The sequence below is a fragment of the Rhinopithecus bieti genome, unplaced genomic scaffold (genome assembly GCF_001698545.2).
Source record: "Rhinopithecus bieti isolate Rb0 unplaced genomic scaffold, ASM169854v2 scaffold_58852, whole genome shotgun sequence".
In the NCBI taxonomy this organism is placed as follows: Eukaryota; Metazoa; Chordata; class Mammalia; order Primates; family Cercopithecidae; genus Rhinopithecus; species Rhinopithecus bieti.
The window spans coordinates 253,275-268,147 of record NW_016822715.1 but is presented as its reverse complement, the minus strand read 5'-3'; the positions used below and the strand labels follow the sequence as shown (position 1 = coordinate 268,147).

General features: G+C 42.8%; 1 protein-coding gene across 1 annotated transcript in view; it reads right to left on the bottom strand.

Moving 5' to 3' along the window:
* Window positions 1-8,835, bottom strand: part of CD83 (CD83 molecule) — a 34,863-nt gene extending 26,028 nt beyond the window's left edge. The window contains exons 1-2 of the mRNA XM_017861006.1: window positions 8,706-8,835; window positions 7,679-7,794 (exon numbers count right to left, since the gene is read on the bottom strand). The gene's annotated coding sequence lies outside the window, so the exon portion shown is untranslated. The remainder of the gene's footprint in view (window positions 1-7,678; window positions 7,795-8,705) is intronic.
* Between the last annotated feature and the right edge of the window lie 6,038 nt (window positions 8,836-14,873).

The window sequence follows — 14,873 nt, the reverse complement described above, 5'->3', positions numbered from 1 at the left end:
GTCGCTGCCGCGGCTGGCAGCGGCGACAGCAATCCCCGCGTGACGCCCAGCGCTGGGGGCTTCGCAGACCGCGCTCGCGCGCGTGACGCTGCCGTTGACCCGCAAAAGGAAGCCGGGAACTTGGCCATTGGAGCGGGATCTCCCCATTTTACAGAGGCCAAACCAGATTCCGAGAGGGTGGGCAACTTCCTCAAAAGCCCCAGCCTGTCCTTGGGAACGTCACTGGTGAACCCAAGTCCTCACTCTTCTCCAGAATCTGTGATAATCAAAGGCACGTTAGATTTCCATAGGAACATACAAGTCTGTAGTACGTGGCTCCCTGCCTTCCCTGGGAGGTTGTTGGTCAGTACTGTCCTACCTGTTTGTATCACCAAAAGGGGGTGTCTCCTGTTAAAGTAATAATTACACACACACATACACAACATTTTTGGAAAAGAAAATTCTAGAAGACAATGAAATTACCTGTAATCCATCCAGGAAGTAACTTCAGTTAACATTTTTTTATGTTATGAAATGTTTATAACATAACATAACATAAAAATATTTATAACATTTAAGTCAGTGCACAGATTGGTATTTTTAATGGTTTATTCTTCCTGCTATCTTGTAAACTACTTTCTTTTAGCTTAATAATTTGCAAGGAGTTCCACATCATTAAAAACTTCCAACAGCATCATTTGGGTCCATTGTTCAGTTGCACCATAAATTAGAATCGATTAGTGTTAGACATACAGGTTGTTTCTTTTTGTATTACTAATATTAGAAACAATGCTGTGATTGCTATGTGAAACTTCAGTGTAGATAAATCTTTGCTCTAAAATTGCTTATTTTCTTAGAATAAATACCTCAAGGAAATTGTGCTAGGTGAAGGGGAGTTTCCAATTTTGTTAAATATTGCCAAAAAATTACCTGCAAGGAGGTGTCTTCAATCTATATTCCCATCTGCAATGAGAGTGCCTGTTTCCCAGCACTCTTGCCAACACACACTGTTGTCCAACGTTTCTATCTTTGTCCATCCAAGAGGTTAAAAAGAGTGGCATCACTATGCCACCAGTTTTAATCTGCTCTTGGAAGTGGTTGTACAAATGTACAGTCCTACCAGCTTGTGTACCTTTTCCCCAGCAGCCTCACCAAACTAATTTTTTAATTATGAAAATGTTAAGCATACAAAATAAGTGTAGAAAATATAGAATTGAACACGTCTGTATACAATTTATACTTGAGAAATAAAACAGTACTAACATTTTCGAGACCCTCTTTTTTTTTTTTTTTTTTTTTGAGACGGAGTCTTGCTCTGTTGCCCAGGCTGGAGTGCAGTGGCCAGATCTCAGCTCACTTCAAGTTCCGCCTCCCAGGTTCATGCCATTCTCCTGCCTCAGTCTCCCGAGTAGCTGGGACTACAGGCGCCCACCACCACGCCCGGCTAATTTTTTGTGTGTGTATTTTTAGTAGAGACGGGGTTTCACCGTGTTAGCCAGGATAGTCTTTTGAGACCCTCTATGTGTCCTCTGCCAGATCTCATACCTAGGCATTTATGCCTCTTTCCAGTTTTTCTTGATTACAATGTTGCAGGGGAGCTGAAAGTCTTCCAACACTCTAGCTCAGTAATTACACTGCACTGTTAAATATTGCCATCTTATTATCCAAAATGCACATGCCCATTTACACTCCCCTCAGCGGGTTTTATCATGATCAGATTTTTTTTTTTAAAGGTCTCACTATGTTGCCCAGGTTGGTCTCAAATTCCTGGGCTCAAACAATCCTCCCACTTTGGCCTCCCAAGGTACTGGGATAATAGGTGTGAGCCAACATGTCCAGCCAGATTTTTTAAATTTCTGCCTATCTAATGAGTGTGAAATATTAGATCCTTTTTGCTTAATTTATGTTACAATGATAACATATGTTTCAAGAACATTGGATAACCTTTTCTGAGGATTGTCATTCATATCCTTTGGCCTTTTCCATGAGCGCTGTTTATAAAATCTGGGCCAAATCCTTTCTTGGTTATATCCATGCCAAATCTCTTCTCCAAGTTTAAGATTTGTATTTTCCATTTTGTTTATGATATCTTTAATCTACCAAAGGGTTTTAAAAAATATTTTAATGTGGTTAAATTTATTGATCTTTTGTTTACGATTTGTGCTTCTGGCATTGTGTTTAAGAAATCTTTTCCTGACCTGAGATCATAAAATATTATCCTTCATTTTCTTCCAAAATTTTTAAAGTCATGCTTTTTCATATGTTGGTCTATAATCCATTTAAATATGGTTTAATGTAGTGATCTTATTTTTTCCATATGGATAACCATTTTTTCCAATGTTGCTTGCTAAAAGTCCTTCTTTCCCTACTGATTTAAAATGACATCTGTGCTTTATACAAATTTCTATGTACGAGTGGGCCTGTTTCTAGACTCTATTCTGCCTCTCTTTGTGCTAATATCACACTTTCTTATTACTACAATTTAAGTCTTGCTGTGGTGGGAGTGAGTGAGTCCTCACATGTTGAACTTCATCTTCAAAATTGTTCTGGTGGCCAGGTGCAGTGGCTCACGCCCGTAATCTCAGCACTTTGGGAGGCCCAGGTGGGTGGATCACTTGAGATTAGGAGTTCAAGACTGGCCTGGGCAACATGGTGAAACCCGGTCTTTACTAAAAATTCAAAAAAATAACAAATACAAAACATAGCCAGGCATGGTGGCTTGGGCCTGTGGTCCCAGCTATTCGGGAGGCTGAGGCAGGAGGATCACTTGAGCCCAGGAGGTCCATGCTGCAGTAAGCCGAGACTGTGCCACTGCATTCCAGACTGGGTGACAGAGCAAGACCGTGTATCAAAAAAAAAAAAAAAACTGTTCTGGCATTCTTGGTTCTTTGCTTCTACCTTATATAAATTACATAAATTTATGAACCTCCAAAAAAAAAGCTCATTTGAATTTTAGTAAGGAATAATAATTTGCAGTTTATAAGTTGCCTAAAATCAACATCTTTAGAAGTCAGTTCTACAAATTCCCCATGCGCTCATATTGTGTATCTTTCCATTTATTTAGGTCTTCAAGGATGTTTTAAATTTTATATATATATTATACATTATGATATAGTACCTAGGTTTTTCACATCTTTTGATTTCTTCCTGGATACCTTCACATTTTGGGTTGCTACTTTCATATATATATCTTTTAAACTATATTTTCTAGGGGTCCATAGCCAGTGAGTAGAAACTTCATTTCTTATTAATGTTAACAATGTGTTCTTAGACTTTCCATCAAGTCACTTGTTGAATTATGAATTACTTAGAGGGTTTTTTAAAAAAATTTCCTGATATATGGTTTGGTTTTTATTTTGCTACTGGTGTCTAACAGTTGACGTTGCTCAAGAACAGTCTGTATGATTCTTTGTTGCATATCAAGGATTGCTTTGTAGCCTCACAAGTGATCTTTTGGTAAGAGTAGCAGGTACTTGGAAAGAAAGGTCTTTTTGATCAAGTTTGTTATGGTGTTGCTCAGATCTTCTATATCCTTTCTGTAATCATCAACTACCAATTACTGAAAGAGATGTGTTAAATTATCTCCTGTGACTACAGAATTGTCCATTTATTTCTGAAATTTTACCATTTTTTGGCTTGGTATAATTTGATGCTATGTTTTAGTGTCTGCAAGTTATGTTTTCCAGTGAATTGTTCCTTTTCTCTTCATTTATTTGACTTTTTTTTTTCTAATATTCCTTTTGCTTGAAATACAACTTTGTCTACCTTTTTTTTTTTTTTTTTTTTGAGACGGAGTCTCGCTCTGTCACCCAAGCAGGAGTGCAGTGGCACAATCTTGGCTTACTGCAACCTCCACCTCTCAGGTTCAAGCAATTATCGGCCTCAGCCTCCCAAGTAACTGGGATTACAGGCACCCATCACCATGCCTGGCTAATTTTTGTATTTTTAGTAGAGATTCACCATGTTGGTCAGGTTGCTCTCAAACTCCTAACCTTGTGATCTGCCCACCTCAGCCTCCCAAAGTGCTGAGATTACAGGCGTGAACCACCATGCCCGGCTTGTTTACTCTCAATATTACCATCCTCTGCCGCTTCCTTTCTCTGGATTAATTTTTTGCTGGCATTTTCCATACTTTTACATTCAACATTTCTTTGTCTTTACATTCTAGTGTGTCCTTTTTAAAGTATATTGTTAGATTTTCTTCTATCCAGTATGACTGACAATCTATCTTGCTAATTGAGGGTTGAATTTTACTTACTTTGTGAATTCTGCTGTATTAGGATTTATTTTGGTCATTTTGCTTTACACTTTATGCTTAACCTGATTTTTCTCTGCCTCTTCCTTTCTTGCATCTTTTTATTGACCATTAAAAAAAATATTTTACGGCGGGGCGCAGTGGCTCACACCTGTAATCCCAGCACTTTGGGAGACTGAGGCAGGCGGATCACAAGGTCAGGAGATTGAGACCATCCTGGCTAACTTGGTGAAACCCCGTCTCTACTAAAAATACAAAAAATTAGCTGAGCATGGTGGCGGGTGCCTGTAGTCCCAGCTACTCAGGAGGCTGAGACAGGAGAATGGCGTGAACCCAGGAGGCGGAGCTTGCAGTGAGCCAAAATCATGCCACTGCACTCCAGCCTGGGCGACAGAGTGAGACTCCATCTAAAAAAAATAAAAAAATTAAAAAATATATATTTTAGCCCAGGCATGTTGGCTCATGCCTGTAATCCCAGCACTTTGGGAGACCGAGGCAGGCGGGTCACATGAGGTCAGGAGTTTGAGACCAAACTGAACAACATAGTAAAACACCATCTCTACTATAAATAAATAAAATTAGCTGGGTGTGGCGGCACGTGTCTGTAATCCCAGCTACTCAGGAGGCTGAGGCACAAGAATCACTTGAACCCAGGAGGGTGCAGTCAGCCAAGACTGTGCCACTGCACTCCAGCCTGGGCGACAGAGCCAGACTCGGTCTCAAAAAATAAAATAAAATAAAATATGTATTCTATTGTGTTCTCTCTACGGGTTTGGAAGTCACGAATACTATTTCTCTTCTTATGTGATTACCTTTTTATAATTTTTAAGAAGCATACTCGATTTAATAAATGCTAGAGTTAATTAACATTGCCACCCTTTACCCTAAAATGCCCAAATGCCCACACTCTGCCCATCTCATCTACTATTATGACCAGTACCCTCATTCCACTTTGTTTTTATACTCCCTAAGCAGTCTTTTTTTTACCTTAGATATTTGTTGAAATTTATCTCATATTGTACATCTCACTGCTTCTTTCTTGGGTCCATTCCTTCGGAAGTGTATTCTTCATTCTTTTAGCTAAGGTCTTCAAGTGGAAAATGCTCTCTGTTTTTGTCTGAAAATGTTTATTTTGCCATATCCTTGAATCATAGTGTAGTTGTAAGTTGACAGTTATTTCTTCTCAGCACTCGAATATATTATTCCATTGGTCTTCTGGCTTCTATCGTTGCTATTGCAAAGTTCCAGACAACCTGATAACTCATTCCTTTGTAGGCAATGTTTTTGTCTTTGAGAGCTTCTAAGATCTTGGTGTTTCTACTTGGTCTTTTTTTTTTTTTTGAGATGGAGTCTTGCTCTGTTGCCCAGGCTGGAGTGCAGTGGTGTGATCTCGGCTCACTACAACCTCTGCCTCCCAGGTTCAAGCAATTCTGGTGCCTCAGCCTCCTGAGTAGCTGGGACTACAAGCACATGCCACCACGCCCGGCTAATTTTTGTGTGTGTTTTTAGTAGAGATGGGGTTTCGCCATGTTGGCCAGGCTGTTCTCGAACTCCTGACCTCAGGCGATCCACCCACCTCGGCCTCCCAAAGTGCTAGGATTACAGGGGTGAGCCACCACACCTGGCTGGTCTTCTTTTAGTTATACTGTGTTGTGTCCGGTAGAGGATTTCATGTTATTTAACTTGCTGTGGTTCATAACTTTCACTAGTCCTCATTTATCATGTCTTGAACATCTAATAGGTGTGGTTGGTCCTTCACAGTCCACACTCGTTGTCAGTAAGCCCTTCCTCTGCATGTTCTGTCTCTTCATCTCTCTGCACTGGCTTCTGAAGATTCCTCAGATCTTTCTTTCCATTCATTAGTTATTTATTTGGTAATATATAATCTTTGACTTAACATAGTAAGCTTTAAATGATTTTTAAATTTCTGAGTTATATTTGATTTCTTATTTAGCTCAGTCTAATCTTTTTGGTGATGTCTTATTCTGTTATGTTCTTTATTATTATTCTGCTTCTTTTATGACTTCTCATTTTAAACATGCTTATTTTTAATCTACCTGATAATCATATTTTATCTGAAGTTGTTGGCGGTTTCATATTGCTTTTTGTTTTGTTCACTAACTATTGGTTTTGGGGATTTTTTTTTTCATGTGTATGGTAGTTGGGGTTTTTTTGTTTTTTGTTTTGTTTTGTTTTGGTTTGGTTTTGTCCCAAAGACTGGAGTGTGGCAGCACAATCTTGGCTCACTGCAACCTCTGCCTCCCGGATTCAAGTGATTCTCCTGTCTCAGCCTCCCAAGTAGCTGGGAGCCACCACGCCCGGCTAAGTTTTGTATTTTTAATAGAGATGGGATTTTACCATGTTGGCCAGGCTGGTCTCGAACTCCTGACCTCAGGTGATTCGCCCACCTCAGCCTCCCAAACTGCTGGGATTACAGGTATGAGCCACCATGCCAGGACTGTATGGTAGTTTTTAATTATAAGTTAATCTTTAATTGGGACTTCATGTGAGGGTATGCTAGGAGGCCTAGGATGGGTGTATGGCCTCCCAGAAAGGTTTTATTTTTGTTTCAACCAGGTTCCCAAAGATATTATCAGCATGTGGCAGCACTTCGTATTAATTTCTTGGTGGGACATGTCTTAGACCACTCTAGTAATATACATTTTAATATCATATCCATGTGAGGGCACATTAATTATTATACATTAATTTTAAGGGGAGCTTTTTTTCTTTTTCTCAAGCAAGCTTCCCTGTCATCTCCCTGTGTAAGCAGGCAATGGTTTTCAGTTCATCCTTACACCAGGGTCTCAGTTCCAACTCCCTACTCTTCTGGGACCCAAGCCCCTTCTTGTGTGCCTGCTGGTCATGAAAGCCTAAGCTCCTTGATTTAATAAATTCTAAAGTGAATTCATATTCCAAAACCAGATTCCCAGCCTGGCCAACTGTCCTCCCCAACCTTACCCCCAGCAGCCCCAGGGGCAGCTCAGGTTGGTCATAGTTCTTCCTCCATTTTTGACCCTTCAGTGTTCCCTTACTTTTTTGCAGGTGCAGCTAGGCATTTAGTAGACTGGATTCAGCATTTCTAGAAATTTGCAACAGCTGTTTTTCATATTACATGGAAACCTATGTTGTTGAAAAATAGAAGTATCCAATCTGCTGCTCAATAACCTAAAAGCTTGCCGTCACAGGAACCCCTTCTTAACCCGCAGAGCTGAAACACCAAGGTATATTTTCACACATAGCATATACTTCGTCATGTCCTCATACTGAGTATGAAGAGATTTCTGATGAAGGCCATTCCTGAGGAAGCATTTTCAGGCTACCTTACCATAAAAAAAAAAGACAGTATTTCGCAGCATGTGTCTGGCATGGGAGTGGGAGTGGAAACTCAGTGGCTCTGAGTCCTGACTTGGGTTCTTCCTTGAAAGTATGAAATGAGCTTACCCGTATGTTGATCTTCGCTTTCAGTGAAAAGGGTTAAAAGAAAGGTGAATGCAGAGGAAGAACTTCTTGCCTTTCTGAAACCACTAGTTGTCACCTTCACGTTTTCTCTGCTGAGACTATAAAAAGAGAAAAACCCAAAATCATTAGAAAACATTGTGGTTACGCATTCTCACTGCCAAGGCAAGCATTTGGTAACCTTGCACAAAGACAAAGCTAGCCAGGGCCCCCTGCCTTTCTTCTGACCCTCAAACCTTCCTGTCTGATTGCAATTTGCATCACGGCCAGGGCTTCGTCGTTTAATTTCTCTCAGAGAGTGTCCCGACGGAGCGTGGCAGAACATTGTGAACCTAGACATTTGAGAAGCTGGTCAGAGTTTGGGGGCCAGGGGTGAAAGCTCTAGAATGTTTTATTAGTTCTCTCACCTGCCCATCCCAAGGCAGGGACTCATGGGGAACAGGTGTGGAGAGAGGGAAGTTTTAATTCACTATTAAACATTTACTAAGCAGCTGGTAAGTGGTGCATAAAAAAAGACCATTCTCAAGAAGTTTACACAGTAGAATACGGTTTCGTTTTTTTTCTGGAGTTGCAGAGGGGGAGCATCTCACTATGTTGCCCAGGCTGGTTTCTAACTCCTGAGTTCAACTGATCCTCCCACCTCAGCCTCCCAAAGTGCTGAGATTTCAGGCATGAGCCGCAGTGCCTGGCCACTGAATACCATTTCTCACAGTGGGCCTTGCTTGCCTCTCTGGAGTTCTACACAGTTTCTCTCTGAGGGTCTGTGGGGAGTGGGATGCGGGGGCAGAAGGTGGTTCTACAAGGAGGGAGAGAATTAGTGATGGGAGAATTCGGGGAAGGAGAGAGGATTAGTAGAAAAAGGAAATGAGAGTAAGGCATGCCCTTTAAGAAAAAGTCCCGAGGGAGGGGGGCCAGTAAACACGTTTCTGCTGTCTGCCTTAGACAACTGTCAGATGCTGAATGGATCATAAATAGGCAGAAAGAAGTTTGTGATGGGCTGAAAATACCTCACCTGATGACTGCTGCCAGCGATGGGGACAAAACCCATGGTACTCCCCAGACACCCAGCTCTCTCCACCCAGCCTCTGACTTCCTGGCTGGACTGATCTGCAGGATGAGGAAGTTCTGTAAAAGGGGAAGGCGGGGGTTCCCCTCTGCCCCAAGTGTGCCTTCTGAGCCTTCTTTCCAGAGAAGGGCTTTTGAGTAAAAGGAATGCACTTAACCTAGGCCCGCCCACGGACTACCGCAGCAGCTGCCCCTTGTTGAGCTCTGGCGGAGAGTCGAGCCTTGTGTGCTCAGTCCCTTCTGATTCTCCTCTCCCCAGCAACCCCAGTGGAGAGCTCTTATATGCTGGCCTCCAGGTCTCGGGTCCCCATTCCCACAACCCTTCCCTCAAGCCGGTAGAACCTTCGCGAACACCCTCCACTGCTCGCGGCGCTCCCCAGCTTTAAGACCTGAACACCCATGGGCCATTGGGAACCACAGAAGGACTGGAAGGAAAGCCCAAAGTGTGGCTATGTAAATTGTGTTTTTAAATAAAATTTCCCATCAGGTTTTTCCCTAAGGGCTACTTCTTAGTCACCCTGTACTTTCCAGCTATGGGCTTGTTTGTTCACTGAATGAACCAAATAAATAGAAATAACTCTTATTTCTCATACTTTTATCTTTGCTTTCTTTTTTTCTCTTAGAAACTAAAAGCCTGTAGAGAGAGTGCCCATCCTTTGCCAAGGAGGAAAGAGGGAGGTGAAACAATTCCTTTGCTGAACATGAGGAAGAAACCGCATAATCCAGCAAGTGGCACAAAAACAAAACACAGAGATATTGGTCTCAGGCTTGATTTGAGGCACTTTAGTGGAAAGTCTTTCCACAGGCACAACACAGTCCTTCAAGGACCATGTAAAGAGAGCATTTACTTTTTTTTTTTTTTTTTTTTTTTTTGAGACGAAGTCTCACTCTGTTGCCCAGGCTGGAGTGCAATGGTGTGATCTTGGCTCACTGCAACCTCCACCTCCCAGGTTCAAGCAATTCTCCTGCCTCAGCCTCCCAAGTAGCTAGGATTACAGGCACCCACCATCATGCCCGGCTAATTTTTGTAGAGACAGGGTTTCACCATGTTGACCAGGCTGAGCTTGAACTCCTGACCTGAGGTGATCCACCCACCTTGGCCTCCCAGAGTGCTGGGATTACAGGCCTGAGCCACCACACCAGGCTGCTTTTTTTTTTTTTTTTTTTTTTTTAATGGCAGGAATTTCTATGCTGAAATCTCCTACTTGTATGCTTCTTGCTGTACCTTTGAGCTTGCTTGTCCCTCTCTCTAGAAACTTCCTGCCCAGAATCACAGCCCAACTTCCTCATTCATTTCACCCAAGTGTGTTCAAATGTCACTCTTCCAAAAGAGTCCCTCTTGACCATCTATCTAAAAGATCTAAGCCCTGCACCCTCGCTGTACCTTGCCTTAATTTTCTCCCACAGCACTTTTCTCAATCTGACATTATCACACATATTTGTATGCCTATTTATATTTTGTCTCCTCCACTAGAATGGGGACGCCATGTCTTATTCACTTCCTTTAGTCTCAGGTCCAAGAATAGCACTGGGCATGTAGTAGGTGCTCAATAAATGTTTGCTGAATGGATGTATCAATGAAGACAGATGTACTTGAGATAAATATTGTGGCAATTTGCATTATCAGCTTTCATTTTCACGCCTCCTTGTTTTCATGCTGTGAAAGTTGAGGCCAAATGTTAAGTCAGGGGACCCGCACTTCCAACGTCAAGTTTGAGGGGTTCCCAAAGCCACCCTTGAGTGTGATAATACACTGAAGGGACTCACGAAGTGGCTGAAAGCTGTTATACTCATGGTTACTGTTTGTTACAGAGAAAGAATACAAATTAAAACCACCCGAGGAAGAGAAACCTAGGGCAGAGTCCAAGAGAGGTCCAATGTGGAGGTTCCAGGCATCCTCTTTTCATGGAGTCATGGACAGTGGTACCTCCTCCCAGCTGTGATGTGACAATATGCATGGAATACTGCCAAGCAGGGATGCTCACCTGAGCCTCGGTGGTCAGAGTTTTTATTGCAGCTCAATCACTACTGCCCACATGGCTGACATGATTCTCTAGTTCCTCCAAAGGCAAAGCAGACATCACTACCTCCACCAAATGCCTCCATTGCATATCATATTTTTAGACTGTCAAGTGGTCAGTGCCCCTAGACAAAGACATTTCTATCAGTCTTGATATTCCAGGAGCCTAGGGGTTACCTCCCAGTAGTGAAGGGCAAAGGTCAGACCTCTCTTTGGGTGAAGTTAATTCTTGACTCACACATGCCTTATAAATTTGCTGTGCCCTTAAGCTGTGGGTGGGAATAACTCCCCCAGCTCTTGACTTTGGGTTTGTCTCATGAGCAGTGCAAGATCAGAGGTAACCAAGTCCGTGCACATTTGTGTCTTTTCATAATGTCGGACTTTTATTGATGCTATTTCAATCACAAAAGCCACTAGCTACATCAAATCCCCAAGGAGGCAATTCTCATTAGTACTTCCTGTTCACTGGGCAGTCAGAGTCACAGGCATACAGGCTGAAGCCACTCCACAAGTCAGTCTATATTGCAAATTATACATAATAGTACACCTAATCAATATATAAATGTTACGGGTTAAACATCTAAAACAAACAAAATAACATTTACCATCAAGAGAAAATAAATGGGAAAAAAGGATTAAGAACCAGCCCATGAAGAGCAACAGAGACAAAAAGAATCTCCTGGGCTGGGCCAGGCAGTCCAGTGGTCTTGCGAGGAACACCTTTGATGTGGGTAGAGCCTTTTATGGAAGATGCCAGAGCCTTTCATGGCAGATGCCAAGGAGCTTACCTCGAGTGACAGCAAGACAGTGTTGATTAAGACAGCTGTTTCAGCCAGGTGTGGTGGCTCATGCCTGTAATCCCAGCACTTTGGGAGGCTGAGGCGGGTGGATTACTGGAAATCAGGAGTTCGGGACTAGCCTGGCCAACATGGTGAAATCCCATCTCTACTAAAAATACAAAAATTAGCTGGACATGGTGGCACATGCTTGTAATCCCAGCTACTCAGGAGGCTGAGGCAGGAGAATTGCTTGAACCTGGGAGGCAGAAGTTGCAGTGAGCCAAGTCTGCGCCACTATACTGCAGCCTGGGCAACAAGAGTGAAACTCCTCTCAAAACAAAACAAGACAAACAAACAAAAAACCACTGTTTCAAGTGCTGAAGTCCTGCTCCTGCCCTTTTTATGGCTGCAGTGTCCTCTAGTGAAGAATGATAGTGGAAGATTGTGCTTATTTTTGTCCTTATCTGCTTGAATGCAGTCTTTATTGAATAATTTATTTATTACGCAAAATATCTTGTCCCTGTTGGCAAGTGCCCTATGAAACGTAAGATGGAGTTTTTTTCTAAGATTGAGTCACTTATGTCAAGGGTGCTTTATACAGTTTGTAGTGTGACTTCTTGCTCATGGAATGAAGCACAAATCAAGGTGTATTAATTCCACTTTCTCTCCTTCATCTCTACCATCATCATGAGAAGAACAGGTCCAGCCTAGCCCATTAGTGCCAGGAAGAAGATGAGAAACATGTGGTGCAAAGCCACCCCACCCCCAGTCTGAACCCAGCCTAGAGTCAGCCTTCATCTCATGGGCCAACTATCTGAACTCCACAAATGCCTTCTGCTATATGCTGCTGAGATTTTGTGATTGGTTTTTAAGCAGCATTATCATGGGTATAATTAACTAATAAAGGCATCAAACCCTTAAGGACCACTTATATTTTTCTATAAGTTTGCTGATCCTATTAGAACTCCTTTGGCTTTCATAGAAACAGGGTAGCTTGAGAAAATGCGCACAAGTTGACGAAGTTTGGATGAAAGCAGGTGATGAGGGAGGAAGCTTGCAAGGTCTAAAGCAGTGATTGCAAACACAGTTACCTACAGGGGCAGGAGGGTTATGTGAGGGAACAAAGAAAGCCTGACAATAAATGTGATCCATGTGAGAAGAAAAGCAATAGAGAAGTGAGGACTATGGCAAACTGAACAGTAATCGCCCATCTAAGAGAAGCCACCACTTAGCTCCCACCAATTGTTGCTAATAGGAAAATGTTAACCAGTGTCAAATCTTTCAAGCTTTTATTTTCAGAGAAGTGGATATAGATATTACATGAAATCTCTTAAATGCTGCAAATGGTTGATTTTTGTTCAAAACACTGTTGCAAGACAAACCAAACACACCTATGGCTGTCTGTATGCAACTTCTCATTTGTGTCATGATGTACAGCATCTGGTGGCAGCAGGCTTGTCTGGGACCTTAAGGAGAGGACCCTTGACGGCCAGGGTCAGCATGAGATGACCAGTTGCCTTGTGTGCAGCTGGGTGATGGGTTTTAGTTCGGAGAGGAAAAATCATGCAAAGCGGAGAGCAGGCATAACAAGTGGATACCAAAGACAAATTTCTCCACCATTATTTGTCCCGTGGCTGTTCCTATCACATCTTAATGGAGCCACTTGAGGGTTCTGAAATTATTGGTTAACAGTTTTCGATGGTGGGGGTGTAACACCCATAATAATCAGGCAAGAAGCAAAGTAATTTACATGCATCACTCTCCGTAGGGTGCTGCAGAATGTTTCAGGAATTCAAGCGACATCAGCGGCAGCACAACATAAGTAACCTCTGCCTAGGGCTCAGGGGCAAGGTGGAAGGTGCTAACATAGCCCCTCCATATGCTCGCCCCTCACTAGGTATTGCCCCAAACACTGACCTTCCACCGTGTTTGCAGAATTTTGCTCTTCGAAACAGAAAAGAAAGAGGTGGGCTTCTTTTCCGTTGGTGACTAACAGCTATGGACATCAGCACCTACTCTTTTTTCTAAGGTGGAATGCAGCTGTAGACACAGTAGAGCTGTCAGTAAGTCCTACAACTGCCTTTCGAGGTGTTTATTCTCCAGTAACTGGTCCTGATGTGAGCTTCTGTCTACTCTGCAGGTGCAAGAATTATTCCTGAGACAAGTCACTTGTAACCTGATATTTGTTTAGCACCAGGTTGTTGCTTGCTCTTCATTTCCTTACTGTCTTGTAGCCCCGGGGACGCTGCAGACATGATGGCTCTGAGGAAGGCCAGGGAAGGTCTCCCCCACATGCGCAGACCTGAAAGCAGCTGCCGGCAGGAACAGCAGAAATGACAGAACATTTATCTCTTCCTGCAATGGGAACAAGGCCACTTCATATGCAAAAGCACCTAAGCTTGCCTAAGGGTTTTATTTTTAAGAATGTATATCAGCAGCGCCACTGAAAGCACATTCTACTGGTACCAGTAAGACAAAAGAAACAAACATCCACTGAGTGATACTCACCAGACATACACATCACACCATTTAATCCTGATGATGATTCTGATGGGTGATATTAAAATGTCCATTAGTACACATGAGGAAATTGATGCCCAGATATCCCTGACCCAAGAGACCACTGTTAGATATGGTAGGCATACATCTTGAACGTTCCAGATTTTGAGTACTGTGTTCCACAATACACCTTCTCCCCTCGTGGGATGTCACTGTGTCATGAGGCCAGTGAGGAGCCCCCTATCCCCATGCTCTTTTAATATCCTACAGAATTTTTATAAGGTATTCTATAAATGCCCTCTAGGTACCACAGGTGAGCATCAAGCCAAAAGGGAAGAGTTGAGTTCAACATTGTCTCCGGTCACTTCCATGATAGGGAAGCAAACAATTGAAAGCTCCTTGACAACGGTATTGTCAGTAGCTTACATGAGAAGATGATGATGTCGCAAAGGTAAAGGCAGCCTTTCTCATGTCTTATGTCTAGCCGAATAGACCTTCCCTGAAGATTCAAACATGATATCACAGTCAACTCTCTACCATTCCAAAGATAGGTTTGTGTGGGGACACAAATCCAGAAAGTAGATCTGTACAAGGAGGCCAGCCTGCCAGGAAAGAGAGAGGTCAGGTGTCTGGTAGCAGAAGCCAAGATCTCATCAGGCTCTGAGTGTGGTCATTTGGTCCAAGAAGGAGTGGGGCAGGCAGTGAGGGTGTGAGGAGGGCCCAGGAAGGCAGGAGACCAGCATCAGGGATGTGAGAGTGTGTGCCAGGGGCTAAGACTGGGGACAGGAAAGTCAGGCAGGGGAGCGAGGTCAGACCC